This window comes from Pleurodeles waltl, chromosome 10, assembly GCF_031143425.1.
Source record: "Pleurodeles waltl isolate 20211129_DDA chromosome 10, aPleWal1.hap1.20221129, whole genome shotgun sequence".
In the NCBI taxonomy this organism is placed as follows: Eukaryota; Metazoa; Chordata; class Amphibia; order Caudata; family Salamandridae; genus Pleurodeles; species Pleurodeles waltl.
This window is the reverse complement of record NC_090449.1, coordinates 400,273,236-400,286,057: the sequence shown is the minus strand read 5'-3', so window position 1 is coordinate 400,286,057 and position 12,822 is coordinate 400,273,236. Positions and strand designations below refer to the sequence as shown.

The window sequence follows — 12,822 nt, the reverse complement described above, 5'->3', positions numbered from 1 at the left end:
CTTTTTTCAACTGCTCGTAGCTTATTTGGGGCGAATTTGCCTATCGCCTGCGAACACGAACTCGACGTCTTCCACTGTATGGCGCCTGCGCGAACTGGAGTCACGCAGACTCGCCAATTTCCGTAGATTCAATATGAGGATTCGGTAATCTTCGGCGGTTGCCGACTACACCGCTCGATTATCTCCGTTGTCTGTCGCCATCTTTCGCTAGACTGTTGTTAGGGGTAACAACGGCGACGCGACCTGGAAAGGAGGCGTCGTCTCTGCACCTTCAGCAGCCCCGGAAACACTTCCAAGAACGCGAGGACCCCGGGAGTCGCAGCTGCTGAGTGTGCAGTAAGAGCAGCAACTGGAACAAGCTTGTGAGTGGGGCACCTCTGGTGAGCGAGCAGGGACAGAAAATATAAAACTTCCGAGTCCCTTAACATCACCCAACCTATGGCCTTTACTTACCGTGCTAAATCTTTGCCCTGCTACCTGTGATCCACTGAGTGCCGTTGGTAGCGGTGGGGAGCGCCTTGCAGAAAGATGCTTTAAAATATATTTGGCAATCAAAACAATTGAATATTGTAGTTGACGGGGTGCTTTCGTGGATTCAGCACCTCTATGTTTGGTCCACTCGGGTAATAATTCGAATGCCGACTGGAATTGATGGTATGGCTAATGTTCCGTTAGTTGGTGCTGGTGGAGAGTTGGTGTTTATAGGGAGAGATACTTTGTTTAAAATTTTTCTTTTTCTTTTGGCAAAACAGTTTTATTGATATTGCCTTGGTGCAAATATATGTAACTTTTAGACATACCAAGTATAAATACCGTCAATTATGGACATTACTTGTTTTTGTCTTCATTTGTTACTCGTTTATTGCCTTCTTGTCACAAGGAGCTCGAGTTTTTAATCATACATTCCCAGGGCCCTCAACAGGGCAGCTCGTTTCTCTGTTGTCTCGTGCCATATACTAGAAGACCGGCGTCCAGACTGTCAGAAGGTCGCTGCTGCCCTAATTAACGTGAGATTGTTTATATAATGAAGGAAGGATAATGGGTATTCTATTGTAGGATGTATATAGAACTTACTACTCCAACTTGGGACGCTGAAGGCTCTTGTAGGCTACACGAATAGCACACTATATCGTGTAAAGTGTGTGGTTGGTTGGAAGGGTGTTGTCTTTGTTTTGATCCTGTGTAGGAAGTGTTTCCATCTCATGCATAAGTAGCAAGGAAGTGCGGTTATCGTGTTAAAGTATGCAGCCTTTATAAGTGTGATGGATGAGGAAGTGTGAGAGACAAGTGTGCATTTTATGGTTTTCCGTAAGTTGGCAGCTTTGCAGGTCTCTTTATGGTATTTATTATTTTCACAGTTCACTTAGCTGGTTCCTGCACTGGGTTGTCCATTCTGAGATATTTTGTGTTAAGTTTATGTCCCTTAGCAGGCGTAGGTTGGAGGAAGACACTGATCAGATATCTGCTGGGATGAACTTAGTCACTGTCAACCCATATCTGATTGTTGTTGTGAGATGTCAAAAGACAGTAATAGCATGTAACTAGCTGTTACCTGCAGTGGTGAACTAAATGAAAGTCCTCTGTTGACCAGTGGCATGTGACAGATGTCTTCAGTTATTCCACGACTGTTCAGTTTTATGATGGGTGTTAAATATTTCGCTGCATTGTAATTGCAGTTACATAGCACTTACTACCCTTGAAGAGGTATTCTAGTGTTTTATGTCAGGCAGCCCGCTGCTCCAAAACGTAGGGTTAGTAGGTTTTTGTTCTTTGGCTTATTGTTGCTTATTGAGATTAGTCCTGCACTCTTAAGGAAACCATACAATGCATTTACTTAAGTTTCTATGTGGTAGATTAATTATAGGAGTTAGGTGTGATCTTTAGTGAGAGAGGGTGAATATGTTAATTAATGCATTGGTTGACAATATTAATAAATGAGCTCCAGGAGATTAGGTATTATTAGGTTGCAGGAGTATACCTTTTAAAGGGAGTTTGCGATCTTTGAAATGAGCTGTAGGTAATTTGTAGAGAGCCATTAATAGAGATAAAAATAAACATATATGTGACTTAGAGTAGGCTGTGGCTGGATAGAGGAGGCATGCAAAAGAAGGGAAGGAAGAAGAGTCATTTGAAAGAAAGAGGAGAGCCAACAATTAGAATTTTTAAATCAGTCATTTTTCATGCAGTTTTTTTTAGGAATATTGTGGAGACTTCTTGAGATTGCATGCAAAACTGTAGAATGAAGCAACATTATTTCCATGTTTTGTAATATCTTGATAGGGGAGGTAAATGATGGTGAAGTGGAATGTGCAGATTATATCAGAGGTGTTTGAGAAATGGCTTGTGCGGGTGAATTACAGAGATGTTAATGAACAGAGGCCACATCTCTTGCTTGCGTTGGGGCCCACTGAACCCTTGCTATGTCACTGGTTATGCAGTATTAATTTTGGGGGTGAGGGGGCAAAGAAAAGATGGATTGCAAATCTGACTATTTTGTGAAACAAAATGCAAGGAAGAAAAGGAGAACGTTTCGTACACGATCCAAATAAATCTTTTGATATTGGTAATTCTTAAAATGATTGAAACACACATTAAAAATACGAATAGAAGCATAATGAAGGATTCCAATGAATATTAACAGGGAGGAAGTGAAAGGCAGAACGCACACAGAGATCAAACTATCAAAAAGTTAATGCCAATTTCACTTGCTGGATGAACGTGAAATTTGGGAGGATGTGATAAATTAACACAGATTATAAATTAGACGCCCCATAGTAAAACAGTAGCTGCAAAGAAGCTGAAATATTTAAAATGAAAAGTCATGCACAAAAAGTCTTTGGGAACTCTTATCTGAACATGTGATAGAACTATTTAAGAACAAAAATAACATAAACCTGGGGCTCATTTTCATGCCTGGATTAAAGGAAGCTTTAGCTGCCTGTTGGCAGACATGTTGTTTCTAATACATAACATTACTAAAAGTGGGTTTTGGGTCATCTGTTTGCTCATGATTGGACGGCCTTGTAGTCTGTCTCAGCTGTCTACACTTGATTTGATGTTTCTCTTCTCTATTCCTGTTGTTTGTTATGCACAAGAGCATTTTGGTCGCTTAGTGTTCTAATTGGATAAAGTGTATCTTTTAAATGCCAACTTTAAAGGACTCTCTAGTGCTCCTTGAAATTTCACATATTTCATAGCTCTCTCCCCTATCTGTTCCTCTGTTTTCTCCGTGTGCTCTCTTTGGTGCTCCCCCTCTCCACGATGCTCCCAGTCCTGCTCTGCAGATTCTACGGCATTGGTTATCTGCGATCGGAGACAATGTAGCTGAAGAAGTTCCTGTTCTATGAAGTATTTGCTGAGCATAACAGCAGCTCTGCTCTCACAGCCTGATGGTGACTGAGTGTATTCAAGCTTCAAACTGCAGTCTTTCTGTACTCTTTGCTGTATTGGTTTAACTGTCATGCTAGAGCACTGCAATCCATTCACGTCAAGGAAGTAAAGCAAGGTTTTATGTCGGTGAAGAAAGCTGGAATAGTTGGGTCGAAGCTGCCTTTGAAATCAGCCACCCACACATTCTGTCATCCCTAATCTCCAATTCTGTGCCAATCACCCTGTAGGAAAGTGAACTATTGTGTGTTTGTGAGACCTCACCATGTAATAATGTCCTAATTTTTATGAGGTCCTGTTAGGGTTCTTTAACCCCTTAACTGCTGGACCCCTCCCCCCGTTCAGAGACATTTCTTGGTTATTTGGGGTAGTTTGTGGTCAGGTCTCAACTTTTGCCCATCATATAAAGTATCCATACCAAATTTGTGTCCTTTTTTTCCAGTGTCCTGGGGATTCTAAAGCATTCTAAAGGTATCCAGGGTATTCCTGTGGAGGAGACCGACAAAATAGCCAAAATATAGCTACATTTTGAGTTTTTTGGGAAAAGTGGGAAAAAGTGCTTTAGATAAGTCTGTTTTTTCATAAAATGGCTTCAACAAATGGTTTGCTCTGCTAAGGTCACCATCTTCCTTTCCAGCTTTCAGGAACATGCAGAGGTGAATAAAATTATTTTTTTTTAGCTCAGTTTTGGCATTTTTCAAAGTGGTAGCCCACTTTTCTTATTTTTTAGTGCTTTCAACCTACTTCCAGTTTGTGGTGGAAACCAGTGTGGGTGGGTGATCCAGAAAAGCTATATATTTTTGAAAACTGAACAAAATTCCAGAGTCAAGAAGGGGTCATATGGGTAGAACCCTCAAGGTTTTCCCAAAGAAATTGTGCTGAAATGAATAAATATTGAAAACAAGTAGGAAAAATAAAAGGAATTTGTGAGTTTTCATCAGTAATTTTTTGTCACAAAGGTTGACTTACAAAAGCTGCTTACCATTAAGTTTGCTAGACCCATTTGGTTGTGGGGTATGGGGTCTGTAGGTTCTCCGAAAAGCCGAGGTGCCCAGAACAAACTACTGAGCAGCACCGTACAATGGGTTTTCATCGTGTACTAAGTAAAAACCAATTCATATAGTGAAATTTAAAGTGAACAATAGTTATCAAGGTAACCTATGTATTTCTGAAATGAGTACAAGATATGGAATTTAGGAGCAGTGATTATTTGTACATCTCTGAATTTGTGAAGTACCTATATGAGCATATGATTAGAGGGTACTTTTCATAAAATGCATTTTCCTACACACTAGCTAACATTTGGAAACCCCAAATGCAGTGAAATCCAATTGGTAATAACACATATCCTACTATTCTAAGCTCCCACATGCCTTCTGATAAAAGTAGTACCTCACTTGTGCCTACTGCCTGCGTCAGGAAAAAGCCCAAAACACAACATGGATGCATACAATTTTGCCACTTAAAACTGGCCCATTTTTTATGATCAAATCTGTTTATTGTTTTTTAAAAATATAAACAAACAAAACACAGCTCATCGCGGGACATAAGATGAAATGTATCAGTACAGTAGCAATTTCGTATCTTCATAGAAAGGTCCCTCTTGTGTATCCCAAAACCATGTCCATAGGAACCACCCAGCCAGTCCTCTCCTTGCTGAGCCATGTGACCATTGGCAATGTCCAATAGTCTTCCAAGGTGCCAGTCCAGCAGATGAGAACCACATGAACATATAAATGAAAACACATCAACAATGCTTCCCTCCAAGAAACCATGTCATCCTCCTGTCTCTCCACTCCTCTACCCCTTGCATCATCCAAGCTCAGCTCACCCCCCAGCAACCTCCCCCTCAGCACTCTAACCAAGAGTTCAAATCAGCCTCAAGACTCTCAGATAGGTCGGGCATGTCAGCTCAGTAAGTTCTGCGGAAAGAATCCGCAGGAATGGCTTCCACAACGCGCCCAGATCTCCTATCCGCTGCTGGGAGGCTAGTGTAAGTTTCTCCATAGCAAGGATAAACCACAGCTTCTGGAGCCATGAGATACGCATCGGGACCCTATCTGTACCCCAGAGAGCTAGAATCAGCTGCAGCGCTGCGTTAAATGCTAGGGCCATCTGCCTCCCTTTTAGAGATCTTAAAGGAAAAGTAAGGGGGTTGGGCAGCCCCAATAAAATGTACGATGAGAGTCTCAGGATCTTAACCCGGAATGCTGAATCTATATCATCTATGATGTTTTCCCAGTAACGATGTAGCTTGGGGCAGTGCCAAAGCAAATGCACAAGTGTGCCTGTAGCTCCACACCCCCTCCAGCAAAGGTCTGGCTTATCATGGTCCCATGCATGCAACCGCGCTGGAGTGTCGTACCAGTATGATGCGACTTTATATGATGTCTCTGTCCCTGCTGCATTAAATGCTGTGTGGTGTATTCTATAGAATATGCTGTCCCATTCCTCATCCGAGAGTTCTCTCTCCAGGTCCCTCTCCCATCTCAACTGACCCTTTGACTTAGGCAGGCGGCTTTCCCCTTGCAGAAGACGATAAAGTTCTGAGATAATTCTCTTATCATCCTTCTTTAGGAACAGCCATTTCTCGAATGGCGTAAGAGGCCTATCTATTAGAGCTCTGTTCGCCGGCAAGAGAGCCCAGTGCCGAACCTGGTAATACATCAGCCTATCCGCCTCCACTAAGCCATAGGCCTCTCTCATCTGGTCAAAGGACAACACCCCTTGTTCATCGAAAAGACTTCCCACCCTCCTACAGCCCTCTTCGTACCAGCGTCTCAGGCCTTCCAGACTGAGTCCAGGCTCGAAGTCAGGGTTCGTGCCTATGGGGGTCATCGGGGACGGGAAAGAAGTCAGCCCTAAACGGCAAGCCACTGCGTCCCATACGCGTAACGTTGTTCCGGTAATCGGGGAAGTATAAAGACCTCCAGCCCTGTGCCGGCACCGAAGCCAAGGCTCCTTCCATATATGAGAGCCCGCCACCGCCTGGTCCATAAAACACCAGTGTTTCTCCGTGAGCAGGCGACTCCACTCCACAAGAAAGCGCAGCTGTGCTGCCTGGAAATATCTCAGAAGACACGGAATCGCCAGTCCCCCGCTACTCTTGGGGCGATACAAAACCTGCTGCGGTAGAAGCGCCGGTCGACCCTCCCATATAAATCTCAGGACCGCCGATTGTAGAGTGGCAATCGTCCGGGGAGGTGGGGTTAATGGGAGCACCTGAAACATATACAGTATTCGCGGCAGGACTGTCATCTTGACCGCAGCCACCCAACCCAGCCAAGACAGCTTATGTCTCCCCCATATCTCCAGGTCCCGCTGTATATCGCGAACCAGCTTCGTATAGTTCAGGCTTGCCGTTTTTGCAGCAGACGTCGCCAACTCAACCCCAAGATAGGAAAGACGTGAGGACGACCAAATAAAGGAATATCGAGCTCTCAAGTCCTCCTCGTGATCAGAGCTCAAAGACAGACTAAGGACCTGAGACTTCTGCATGTTCACTTTAAATCCCCAAACCTGGCTAAACTCAACTAGTATCTCCATAAGCGCAGGCAAAGAGGTCGCGGACTCGGCAAGTGTAAGAATCACGTCATCTGCATACAGGGTAATAAGATGGTGGTCTCCGCCAAATTTCACACCGGAAACCAAGGGGCTGTCCCGCAAGCGCTGCGCAAAGGGCTCCATATATAGCGCAAACAAAAGGGGGGGAAAGCGGGCAACCCTGTCTGGTCCCGCGCCCAACCGGGAATGGCGTAGAGAGCACTCCATTAACTCGAACCACCGCTCTAGGGGACCGATAGGCGCATTGGATCCAAGATCTAAAGCCCGGGCCCAGACCGAAGCACTCCAGGACCCGGATGAGGTATTTCCAGTGAACCCTATTGAACGCCTTTTCGGCGTCGATAGAGAGGAAAAGCGCCTCTCTACGAGATCTGTCAATTTTATCTACCAAGTGCAGAAGTCGCTTCGTGTTATCGCCACATTGTCGATTGGGAATAAAACCTGACTGATCCGGATCAATAAGACCCGGCATATAAGAATTAAGGCGGTAGGCTAGAATCCCAGTGAATAGTTTGGCATCTACATTCAGAAGCAAAATCGGCCTATATGAAGCACACTCCTTCGGGTCCTTGCCCGATTTATGTATAACAGCAATGGTAGCGTCCAGCATACTCGGCGTCAGGGTTCCCGTCGTCCCAAAGGAATTAAAAAGCCTCACGAGAAGCGGGGCGAGCTCCACACAAAAGGTCTTATAGAACAATGCCGTGAACCCGTCCGGGCCGGGGGACTTCCCACTGTTTAGGCGGGAAATCGCAGAAATAACTTCTTCTGGCCTTATCTGCTGGTCTAATAGGGACGCCTCCCTCTCACCAAGAGGAGTGATTGCCATGCCCTCTAGAAAAGAATCCAGGGTCGCGACATCCCGCTCATCCGCCGCGTATAAACCCCGGTAAAACCACGCAAATGCTTCAGCAATCTGATCACTCGTGCGGGCCTCTTCACCGGAAGGAGAACAAATCAGTTTAATTGCCGACGCCGCACGCTGCGCTCGCAACCTGTGCGCCAATAGCTTTCCGCATCTATTGCTCCCAATATAGTATTTGTGCTTAAGTCGTACTACCGCATACTCCGCCCTATCCCAGTCCAGTCGCTTCAGCTGTTGCCTTACCTTCTCTAACTCTCGCCAGATTCTAGGCGCGCCAGTGGATTTATGGGAGCGCTCCAGGACAGCTACCCTCTGCTCTAACTTCTCCCTCACCTCTCTCCTTGCTCTATTATCCCTCGCAGACAACGCCATCACCTTGCCCCGCACTACTGCCTTCAGCGCCTCCCACACAGTCTCCACGGAAGTGCTGTCATCGTCATTAAAGCTAATATAATCCATTATCGCACGCCGGAGCGACTCCACCGCTACCGCACTCTGAAGCAAGGAGTCCCTAAAACGCCAGCTCGGGGTACCAACGCGACCTATCTCCATGGCAAGTTCAACAGTGATAGGGGCATGATCAGTCAAGGCTCTGGGCTCAATCGTAGCCTCCCTGACCCGGGGCATGAACTCGGAGTGTGGGATGCGACTTCCTCCACACATCCTCCAACCCAAACTCAGCCAGCCATTGACGCCCCATCTCTGACAATGCCCCAGTCTGCCGAAAGCGTTGGCCCGAGCGGTCAAGCTCGTTATCCATCACCAGATTAAAATCTCCCCCTACCAGAATGGCACTATCTGGCGAACTAAGTATAGGGGAAACTGACTGTCTCAGGAAGGTCTCCTGCTGGGAATTCGGAGCATAAAGGGAAGCAATGGTGAAAGAGAAGGCCCGAGCCTTATTCTGATAGCCAGGAATCTGCCTGGGACTTTGTGTACCTTCCCAACTATCTCCCCAGCAAAAGTCCTCGAAAGAAATATTGCCACCCCCGCATGTTTCGTAGTAGCTGAGGACCAGAGCTGTCTAGGGAACCATCTTGAGCTCATGCGAAACGTATCTTTGTGTAACAAATGGGTCTCTAGTAATAGACAGATATGACTCCCAGATTTCTCTAGACCTGACAAAATCGGCAAGCTCTTGGTTGGGCTGTTAAGCCCATGGACATTCAAGCTTAAACACTTAACTGTCATACCATTGCAGGGAGAATATCGCTCAGGGGGGGAGAGGCTCCTCAGAGGGGCCAAGACTCAGAACAGCACCTCGGCCGCTCCAAGTCGCATGACCAACCCGTTATGGCCAGTAGTGACCAAACCCGCAGGGAAGCATGCAAACATATATCTATAACGCACAACAGGTGCTCATAACAAAAAAGTCCTCTCACACACATCCCAAAGAGGAAAAGTCTTGACAGGGCCGTAGAGCCACACCAGTTCGCCCGTAAGTCCATCGACTCCGCCGCCCAAGCCCGCTCAGATGAGCACAGGCCCGCAATCAGCGACCCCTTGCTAACCAACAACACTCCATCGTTCCTTGCCTAGGCACTTGTCCCAGCCACTACACTGCTCACTGTCGACTGACGTTCCGAGATCTGCTCCAACTCAGTAGGGCGCTGCTGCTTCCTCCTTCTCTCCTTCCTCCTCCAGCGCGGGCGATCTCCTCCTGCCGGGCCCAGATTCAAGTCTGAACCCCGAGTGTCTCCCTCCAGGCCCAGGATCTGGTGAGCCTCAGATACCGACTTCACCTGGCGAAACTGTTCCTCCCTGCGGAAAACAAGGCGGAACGGGTGGCCTCAAGTATAGGACACGGCATGTGCACGCAAGTGCTCTGTGATAGGTTTAAACTCCAGCTGTCGTTGTAAGGTCCGAACCGACAGGTCCTGGTATAATTGCAACTGATGGCCTCTAAAGTGGACCTGCGGGAGATTGCGTGTCCGTTGCAAAATGTTTTCTTTCAGCCCATAATTGTGAACAAATGCCAAAATATCCGGCGGGCGGTCCCCAGCACCGCCAGATCGTCCCACACGATGTACTCCATCCTGGATGATCTACTGGGACGCCTCCAGGTCTAGGACTGAGCGGAACAGCGCCACCACAAAGGCTCTAATGTCGTCCTTCTCTGCTCCGATCGGCGCTCCTCTAATGCGGATATTGTGCCTGTGCGAGCGGTCCTCCAGGTCCTCCACTGTCATCTGAAGCAGGTCCTGCTGGTCCCGCAAGCGTATAACCTCCTGCTGCAGAACCGCCACTTCCTCGCCACGGGCCGCTTCCCCATCCTCAACCTGGGTTATCCGCTCACCCAGGGACGTAAGCTCCACCTGCAATTCCTTCACCTCATGCGATATATCTTTGCGGAGTTCCTGCAGGTCACTGCGGAGTGATTCAAACAAGGAGGTGAGGAAGCCATTCGTGACTGGGGCCGTCTCCTCCTCCGTTATCTCCCTCCTTGCCTCAGGGGACCTTGCGGCCGGCGGTTCTTCAGGGCCCCCCTGGCACCGGGCGTCCCCATTAACATATCTCTTACCTTCCGGTCCCGCTTGGGCTTGGAGGTCGCCATCTCCTCTGTCCTCTGGCAGCTACAGCTCGGGTATATCAGCCGGACCTCTATGAGTCAGCGCCGGGAGCCGTATTCTCCTGGGCGGGCCCCTCACCAACGGCTGTCGGCCTCTCCTCTGCAGGGCACTCCATGGGGCCACTCCTAAAGACAGCTTGTCTTTGCGTCAGATAAAGGCCACTGCGGGCTGCCTGCACCGCCGACCGGCATCAGAGTCCCACTGCTTCCCTACCAACTTCTCCGCAGCAGAACACAGCTGTTCAAGGGGGGTCCTCGCCCCTCCGCCATCTTCTCTGGGGTCTCACCTCGCAGGGCCCAGCAGACGGGCCCGCTGTCTCTCCACTATAGCACCAAGCTAGCCGGCGAGCCCCCGTCGCAGGCCCGTCTCACCTAAGGGCGGTGCCGCACCCCCGCTGCCTTCCAGCAGGTCTCCAGGCCCTCCGCCCGGCACGGGCCGCGGGCCGACGCGCTCGCCAGTCACCAGCTCCGGCCCAACACAAGCGGCCTCGCGCACACAGCCAACCGGCCGCGGGCGTCTTCAAGGCTCAGGGCCCTGGTGCCTGACGGCTCCAGGCATCCCGTCCGGGACTCACAGGCTTTCCCGATCGGGGTCGGGAAGTGAATCCAGGGCCTAGGCGGCGGAGCTCGGACCAATGCGTCCGCTCACGCCGCCATCTTGGCCACGCCCCCCCCCCCATTTTTTAAAAAAAGTGGGTAGCTGTGGATTTTGGGCCCTTGCTTGCAAATTTCCTTCCATCAAGCATTCCCATAAGTCTTCCAATAAAAATGATATCTGACTTGTGTGGGTAGGCCATGTGCCCGCGTCAGGAAATGGCAACGCAACATGGATACAGCACATTTTTCCACACAAATCTGACCTGTGTTTTTTTTTATAAAGTGGGTAGCTGTGGATTTTGGGCCCTAACTCAGCTGGCACCTAGGGAAACCTAGCAAACCTGTACATATTTGAAAACTAGACACCTAGGGGAATCCAGGATGGGGTGACTAGGTTTTTTTTTTACTCACAATGCCCCAAAACTTTGCCTGCAGTCGCACAGTTTCCTTACATTTCTGTGAAGGAAACATACAGACTTTGCAGAAGTCCACAAAATTCGTAACACCCAGCATTGCATCACTTGTGCTGATTAAAAAAATGCTGGCCCACTTGTATGGCTGCGCCTTGTTCCCGCGACATGAACAGATCAAACCAAGGTCAATGGACTCCTGTTGACCTCAGTTTCATCCATTCCTGTCGCTGGCACTTGGCCCAACCATACAAGTGGGACAGTGTTTGTATTGTCACAAATAGGGCAATGCGGAGTGTTAGGAATTTTGTGGATTCTGGAAGCTTCTATCACAGAAATGTTGGGGAAAAATGTGTGATTTCAGGCAAAGTTTTGAGGTTTGTACGGCATTGTGGATAAGAGAACCTCATGGGATTCGCACAAGGCACACCACCATACAATCCTCTGGTTGTCTACTTTTCAAAAATGCCTGTGGTTGGTATGTTTCCATGTGTGGCGGCCAAGCTTGACCCCAAATCCCACAGCTACCCGTATTGCTGATCTCTCATGAAACACGTTAGGGCCTTTAGTGTCAAGGTCTCTTGGCTCACCCACATAAGTGAGATAGAATTTTTATCGGAGACTTGGGAAAATGTTGTGTGGTAGGACATTTGAGGCTCCCCGCAAATTCCAGAAGTTTTCCTCACAGAAATGTGAGGGAAATGCGTGTTTTTAGTCAACGCCTGAGGTTAACAGGGCTTTGTAGGTAAGAAGATGGTGTGAAATGCATGCGAAGCACACCATGCGAAGCACACCAACCTGGACTCCCCCAGATGTCTTATTTTCAGAACTGTCTGGATCTAGTAGCAGCCTACCCAAGCACAAAAAGTGCAGCTGCTTACCATTGCACATGGCATGATACTGGAGTTAGCCAAACTCCCCAGGCCCAATTGTAAAAACAAGAAAAGAACCAAATGTCTTCTTGCTTGCCATTGGGATGGGATTGTTTATTCTGCAGGAGAACAGAAAGACTGTTGAAGGTTTAGATGTGAGGGTGGGGCCTGATGTGGGACTTGGTAAGACCCACCCCTTTATTTTATTACAAATATATATTGCTGAGACACAGTGGGATTTCTGCCCCCTTGGGGAGCAGATCAGGGGTAATTACCCCATCTGCCCCCGGAAGGTGGGGCAGAGAGTCTGTTGCCCCGTTTAGTTGGGGGCATAGCCATGCCTATGGTGGGCAGCCTCCACCCCTATATTTAAAAAAATATATTTCCCTGGAGTCTAGTGAGGTTTCTGCCTCCCTTCCCCTGGTGAACAGATCAAGGGTAGCTACCCTAATCTCCCCCCCCCCCCCACCCCAAGGGAGGCAGAAAGACTGTTTCCCCATTTTGTTGGGGTGGGGGCATGGCCATGACCTTGGTGGGCAGCTCCCACATCCCCTGGCA

At 48.2% G+C, this 12,822-nt stretch overlaps 1 protein-coding gene across 5 annotated transcripts in view; it reads left to right on the top strand.

Annotated features, from left to right (window-relative positions):
* The window catches only part of IFT140 (intraflagellar transport 140), a 1,792,511-nt gene that overhangs the window by 45,492 nt on the left and 1,734,197 nt on the right, over positions 1-12,822 (top strand). The window contains exon 1 of one of the 5 annotated variants that reach the window (XM_069210630.1): positions 187-380. The exons of 2 other annotated variants lie outside the window; for them this stretch is intronic. The gene's annotated coding sequence lies outside the window, so the exon portion shown is untranslated. Of the gene's footprint in view, positions 1-186; positions 381-12,822 lie in introns of those variants that run through there. 2 more of the 5 variants (XM_069210632.1, XM_069210631.1) reach the window with 2 other exon arrangements.